This window comes from Portunus trituberculatus, chromosome 40 (genome assembly GCF_017591435.1).
Source record: "Portunus trituberculatus isolate SZX2019 chromosome 40, ASM1759143v1, whole genome shotgun sequence".
In the NCBI taxonomy this organism is placed as follows: Eukaryota; Metazoa; Arthropoda; class Malacostraca; order Decapoda; family Portunidae; genus Portunus; species Portunus trituberculatus.
In genome coordinates this window covers 6,844,264-6,851,797 of record NC_059294.1, presented here as the reverse complement: position 1 = coordinate 6,851,797, position 7,534 = coordinate 6,844,264, and positions in this window count along the sequence as shown.

Sequence of the window (7,534 nt, the reverse complement as noted above, 5' to 3'; positions counted from 1 at the left end):
TAACCACCACTGTGCTGAAAGGAAAACCATCAGGAGCTTGAAGTCATGAGAGTGTTTAGGGGAATGACAGGAAGTGAAGCATGATGGTGAAGGTGTTGCTTGTGGCTGGGTGGAGAGGAATGCCACGCCTCGGAAGGTTTGCGTGACTGCAGGAGTTTCTTGTTGTCCTTTTGCCGTCTCAGCATGAAGGTCGTTATGCTTTACTGAGTAGCACTTTACTGTGACGCCACGTAGAGAGAGAGAGAGAGAGAGAGAGAGAGAGAGAGAGAGAGAGAGAGAGAGAGAGAGAGAGAGAGAGAGAGAGAGAGAGAGAGAGAGAGAGAGAGAGAGAGAGAGAGAGAGAGAGAGAGAGAGAGAGAGAGAGAGAGAGAGAGAGAGAGAGAGAGAGAGAGAGCCACCCACCCACCAACGAAAACAGATTGTAAAATAAAAGGTCAGACAAATATACAATCTTGTCATATGTTTGACATTTACAAAAATTATTTCATATTTGCTCTGTAACCAAACATATGCTTCCAAACACGGATGGTATTACCTTTTACTTTTTTCTTTTCTTTTTCGTTTGCTGTAACTTTTTACGAGAAATGTTTGGGGTACGACCTTGAAGCACACACACACACACACACACACACACACACACACACACACACACACACACACACACACACACACACACACACACACACACACACACGTATAGGATCGGATCTTGGCCCACACTGGAGGCAGAGTTTACACATGAATCTCCATACAACTAATGGCTCTGCTGGAACGCTTGACACGCTATCCATTTAGGTCCACAGTTTGACACATCACTGGGCGGGGTGACCTTTGGCCTTCTCGATGTTTACGTGCTTGTTTTGAGACGTCATCGGTTTAGCCGCCGCGATGAAAAGGGCGAGTCTGACATAAATTTTGGGGCAACGCACATGGAACATTATTATTTTTTTTTTTTTTGTGTGTGTGTGTGTGTGTGTGTGTGTGTGTGTGTGTGTGTGTGTGTGTGTGTGTGTGTGTGTGTGTGTGTGTGTATTGAAGCATTTTTTTTCTTTTCTTAATTCATCTATGTTTACTTACCGTTTTATTGATATATTTCACTCACCCATTTATTTCATTTATCCTTTTTATATGTTTAATTTCTTCCTGGTAAAACTGTCAAACAAACAAGACAATCTCCTTTAAACAAACCTATTTCTTTTCTCTCGACCTCTGTCTTGGCTACAACTCCCAGCAAGGTAAGTCTCCCCACCTGACCTTCTTTTAGTCCAGTATCCCTTTCCTTGTCTATATTTTCAGGCGAGCTGACTTTCTGCACCTTATTCAGTGTATTCAGTTTTGCCTCCTTTTAGCGCCCCCATCACCGGCCGGGCTTTGAAGTGTTTGGCGTGTCTGTTGGTGTGAGCTGAGGCGTTGGCGTGGGTGATGTTGCGTGCTGGTAGTTTGCCCTTGTGTGTGTGTGTGTGTGTGTGTTTGTGTGGTGTGGTGTGGTGTGGTGTGGTGTGGTGTGGTGTCAGTCTATGTTTGTCTGTCCATGTCTGTCTGCCTCTGTCACATTCTTTCTCTCTCTCTCTCTCTCTCTCTCTCTCTCTCTCTCTCTCTCTCTCTCTCTCTCTCTGTGTGTGTGTGTGTGTGTGTGTTTGTTTGTGTGTGTGTGTGTGTGTGTGTGTGTGTGTGTGTGTGTGTGTGTGTGTGTGTGTGTGTGTGTGTGTGTGTGTGTGTGTGTGTGTCTCATCTGGTGTCTGTCTATGTTTGTCCATGTTTATCTCTCTCTCTCTCTCTCTCTCTCTCTCTCTCTCTCTCTCTCTCTCTCTCTCTCTCTCTCTCTCTCTCTCTCTCTCTCTCTCTCTCTCTCTCTCTCTCTCTCTGTGTGTGTGTGTGTGTGTGTGTGTGTGTGTGTGTGCGTGTGCGTGTGTGTTTGTGTCGCCCGTCCCATCCAAGTGGAGCTTCCGTGTCTCGCGTGTGCCGTAATCGCCGGAGGGGCAAGAGGGTAACCTAATTACTCGTGCATAAAAAAGGAGAGGAAGAAAGTTGAAAATACCTGAAGAAAACCTTGACACTGCACACATTTCGTAGGCAGGAGGGACGCAAGGAAGGAGAGGTCACGTGTGTTGGTTAGAGGAGGAAGATGGTGCAGGGAGATGAGGGGTGTGACGTGAAGGGGAAAAAAGCATTGTTAGCACGTAAAGCCGGAGAGAAAATAGCCACCGAACACCGTCACCACCTCAGGGATGGATAAGAAGGGACTACATAACTCCTGCCTAATTGTATTCTTGAAAATTCCACCCTTATTTCTTTTCCCTCTTAGTCTAAACTTAGTATCATATTTTCAAGTACATTCTTTTCCTAACTAGTTTAATTTTTTTTACGAGTGTTCTTTTCTTTTGGTCTTTGTTTCCCTTTTCCCTCCACTCGTGATTATCTCCTTCCTGATCCCCGGCGTATTTTCCCCCTCACCGCGCTTCCCTGCCTCCTCATCCCTCACCCTGACGCCTCCTTCACCAGACAGCTGATTTATGTCCCCGGCTGACCCCTCTTTATTCTCTGTGTTTGTACTTGGTTGTGTTTGTAAATGTTTGTCTCAGTTTCTGGATGCTCGACTCTCTCTCTCTCTCTCTCTCTCTCTCTCTCTCTCTCTCTCTCTCTCTCTCTCTGGAGGGAAAAATGTCCTAGTTTTGGAAAAAAGTGTCCTCGTTTTCTATATGAAGGAAATAGCGTTCGAGAAAGGTAAAGTATCGTGCCTGTGTGTGTGTGTGTGTGTGTGTGTGTGTGTGTGTGTGTGTGCTAGTTGCATTGTGGGGAAAGAAAGAAAGCAACAAACCTTCGCAAACATGTAGGAAATTCACAGTAAAAATGATGTGTTTTTGGGGCTATAAACGATGGTGGGAGGCGCTGGAGAGGCGAGGATGTGATGGAAAATACTAATATACCTTTCACGGGCTGCCTCACAACACGCAGGTGAGTGGCAGAGAGGGGAGCACGTCGGGGCTTCACTTAGGCAGGAGCGTCGTGGTTGGGTGTGGACGCCGTGGGGGGGTTTTTCGTGCTGTCAGATTTGATGGAACGATTAGCCCACAGAACTGACGCGGAGCTGCCCCTGCTGACGCCCGAAGAGGAGAAGCACCGAGGAGTCGGGAAACTGTACTAGAATATTGCTTAGCTGTGTGCTGGCCGAGATGTGCCGAGTGTAAGAGTATGATAACAGCCGAGAATGTTACGTAGCCAGCCCTGTCATTGCTAAGGATGCCTAAGTAGTAGTTTATAAATTAATCAATAAAACTAGTGGGATTGAAACGGTTTGCATTATTCGAGATATTTTTTTTTTCACAATGGAACTTTTGGAAGCATTATTTTGAGTTTGCACTGCACTATATCAGAAGATTGACTTCTTCAGTACCATGACGTATTTCCATATTCATTCAAGTTATTATTTAGTGATTTTATGCAGCTTCAGAAACTTATGTGGGTGATTGAAGTACTGAAGACTGTAGCCATTAATCTTCTGACCTATATAGACCCTTCCTATTATCAATGAAATGGTCTAATCGTACACAAATCTCAAAGTAAAAATGTGTCCCAGTATTGAAGGGGTTAAAGGTAGAGACTCCATGCAGTATTTGAAGTACCCAGCGGTGGAGTCCATGAAAAAGGCTGATCTTTTAGCGATTCTTCCGCGATGAGTGCGAACGCTGCACCGCTCTTCCAGGGTAACTCCAGCGCCAAGGAGTCATGTCGCCCAGAAAGCTAGAGCCACAAGTTTCTATAGCAGTGGGGAAGTTTAATAATCTCAGCACACTCACGGAAACTGCGGGGAGGCGGCGTGACGTCCTTCTGCTCCGGAATAATAGAGCTTTAGAGTGAGAAGGAAAAAGAGACGGTAAGTTAAACAGACAACCACTGATGTGAAAAGTTTTGAACAGTCGCAGAAAAGCCGAATTCATTATAAGAATTGCGGCCACCTAAGCTTTTCCTCCTGGAGTGCCACTGAGTGTGCCTGAGGAGGTGTCCCCGTTCGCGCCGCCTCCACCTAAGGCTTCTTGTGGAGCAGCGTGACCTACTTGGAGATAATGGTGGTGCTGAGATTTACTTAGGGCGACGTCTGTGTGTGCATGTGCGTGCGTGTGCGTGTGCGTGTGCGCGTGCGTGTGTGTGCGTGTGTGTGCGTGTGTGCGCGTGTGTGCGTGTGTGCGCGCGCGTGTTTTGTTACGTTCACTGGTTAAATCGGTAAGATTGGCATCGGGGAACCGGTGAACAATAACAATAAGAAAAAAAAACTGCAGGTTCAACTGGTGAGGATATGCAAAGGGGGCACTTGAGAAGCTATTTAATAACCCAATAACAAAACACACATAAAACTGACATACACATATAGATATAACACAAATAAATCTAACAATAAAGAATCCAACTTAACAATACCTAACAATAATACTAATCCTATATGGAGGCAATGTGGAAAAAACGGGACGAGGGGAAGTGATACTTATGAGGTGTCGCAGTGGTGAAGTGCTGGGTGATGTGGATCCCACGGTATTCCAAGAGGCGTTGTGTTCACTGGTTGAGGCCTTGACCTCGACTGACTTCCAAAAATCAGGGAGCTCGCTTAACACTTCCGCTTGAGTCGAATGGGGCCGCGTGAATCCTTCTTCAGGACAGGAGCGGGGTTTCATGAGACGGTGACGTGGAGGGGAGGTGGAGAGGTGGCGAACGAGGTAGCAAGCGGAGGAGGTGATGGTAGTGGAGTATGTTACGGGTGGGCCGTAACATTTCCTCCCCACTAAGACCTACGCAATGGGCTCATGAAGGAGGTGAGACGGGAGATCTTGATAAGGCGTCGGCGATGATGTTGTCCACCCCCTTGATATGGTGGACTTCCAAGTTGAAGGGTTGAGTTAACAAGGCCCACCTAAGTATGCGTTGGTTTCGGTTCTTCATGGCGTGAAGGAAGGCCAGAGGGTTGTGATCGGTGAAGACCTTCGTAGTTTGAGGACCAGGATGAAGGTAGCACTCAAAACGTTGGAGCGCCAGGACGAGTGCCAGAGCCTCCTTCTCGATGGTGGAGTAGTTGAGTTGGTGTTTCTTCAGCTTGGCGGAGTGATAGGCGATGGGATGGAGGATGCCGCTTGTGGGGTCCGCTTGTAGGAGGACAGCACCCACTCCAACTCCACTCGCGTCCACTTGTAGATGGAAGGGGGGAGTGATCTGGCGTCCAGACCACTGGCTCCGAGGAGAGGAACGCCTTAAGATGTTGGAAGGCTTGGTCACAGGTCGGGGTCCAGTGGAAGGGGACGGAAGTGCTGATAAGGTCCGTCAGGGGCGGCCAGGGTGGAGAAGTTCCTACAGAATCGTCTGTAGAAACCAGCCATCCCCAAGAACCTCATGAGAGCTTTCCTGGTGGTAGGGACAGGAAGCCAAGGATGGCCTCCACGTTGGCTCTCTTGGGGCGAACCTTGCCGTTCCCCACCACATGTCCCAGGTAGACCACCGTAGACTTCCCGAAGGTGGACTTGGCCAGGTTGATTGTAAGCCCGGCTTCCTGCAACCGACCCATCAGCCTCCGGAGACGGGTCAGATGTGTCACCCAGTCGTCCGAAGTCACCACCAGGTCGTCCAGATAGGCAGATGTTCCCTCCAAGTCCTGGGTGATGTAATTTATAGCCCTCTGGAAGGTGGCGGGAGCATTAGACAAGCCGAAGGGCATCACTGTGTATTGGTATAGCCGAAAGGGGGTGATGAAGGCGGATATTATTCGGGCCTCATCCGAGAGGGAATCTGGTAGTAACCTTTAAGTAAATCTATGGTGGTTACAAATTTGGCTACTCCTATGCTATCTATAAGGTCCTCTATCAAGGGCAATGGGTAGGAGTCTGGCACCGTCACTTTATTTAATTTCCTGTAGTCGGTGCAAAATCGACTACTACCATCTGGCTTAGATGTTAACAGGCAGGGAGAAGCCCAGGGGGATATACTAGGTTCTGCAAGGTGATGACAGAGCAGATAGTCTACCTCTTTTTTCATCAAGTCTCTTTTAATGGGTGAAATGCGATAGGCTGGTTGTCTTATAGGCTTGATGTCATTAGATATTAATGTTATATCATGTTGGATAGTAGTACAAAGTCCTGGAAGGTCACCTGTGATTTCCGAAAAGTCTAGCAATAACTTTTTAAGATCAGACTGTTGTGAAGGTGTTAAGGAAAAAAAAAACCTCATCAAGGTTGGACATGATTTGGCTGTTTGAGGGCGTCCTTTAGGTGATGAGAAGAGGAATTCGATGTAGGAATCTTCCTCGGAGGGCACAGGACCAGACTCCTTCCCTACCAGACATACTGGTTCTCTGGAGTGGTAAGGTTTCATTAGATTAATATGAATTAGTTGGGAATCCTTACGACGGTCAGGAGTGTGGACCACATAGTTTAATGGACTTAGTTTTTGAGCCACAACACAAGACCCCATGAACTTACTGTGAAGAGCATTGCCTGGAGTGATGAGAAAAAGTAAAACCTCGTTTCCTGGTTTGAAAGGTCTCATGACAGATTTGGGGAGAGAAGTTTGTTGCATTTTAGTTTTGAGATTTGAGGAAGTTTGATTTAGCAAAAGATCCGACTTCACTGATTTTATTCTTAAGGTTACTGATGTAGTCAGACACTGAGGCTTGAAGGAGTTTTTTGAGTAAACTATTGATCCTTTAATATGTTTAGAGGCCCCCTGATCTGTCTACCATAGAGTAATTCAAAAGGAGAGTAACCTAAAGAATCTTGGAGATTTTCCTTGATGCTCCGAGCAGTACTTAATGGATTTTAATGTGTGTGTGTGTTTGTGTGTTAATGAGAAATATATAGATGAGGTTCGGAATGTTTAACCCCTTCAATACTGGGGCACATTTTTTTCCTTGAAATTTGTGCAGGATTAGACTATTTTATTGACATTAGGAAGGTTCTATGGAGGTCAGAAAATCAATCAATCAAAATGACCAAATTGTAACCAGAGTGAACATGGAAACGCGTCATGGTACACAAGGGGTTAAGAAAGATGCCGAATGTAAGTGATATTTTGATGGTAATGTTCATGATGGCCGTGTTTGTGTGTTGTACCGTTGGTTGTGATGGTGGTAGTGGTGGTGGTGATGGTAGCAGTGACATATGTGATGGTGACGATGGCAGAGGTGGTGGTGTTGAAGGAGGTGGCGATAGTGGTTGTGATAATGTAGTGAGGATGACTATGTTGATAATTACAAGGCGGTCATGTGTGTGGTGCGAGGCAGGGCGGGAGGGAAGATGGCGGCTCCATTACGTGGTCTGATAATGTTATCATGAATATTAATTGTTAACTCTCGTCTCCCTGAAGGGCATTCCCCCAACCGGAAAATAAAGAAAACAAAATACCGCAACTCCATTAAGAGGTCTGGGAGCGTGGCCGAGGAGGGTGATTAGTCTGTGTACCCTCCTAACCAAACACTTAGCCACTGGTTCTTGATTTTTGTATCTAGGCAGTGGTGTTTATTTCTTTTGTTTTACAGCTACAGACTGTGGATATAGGG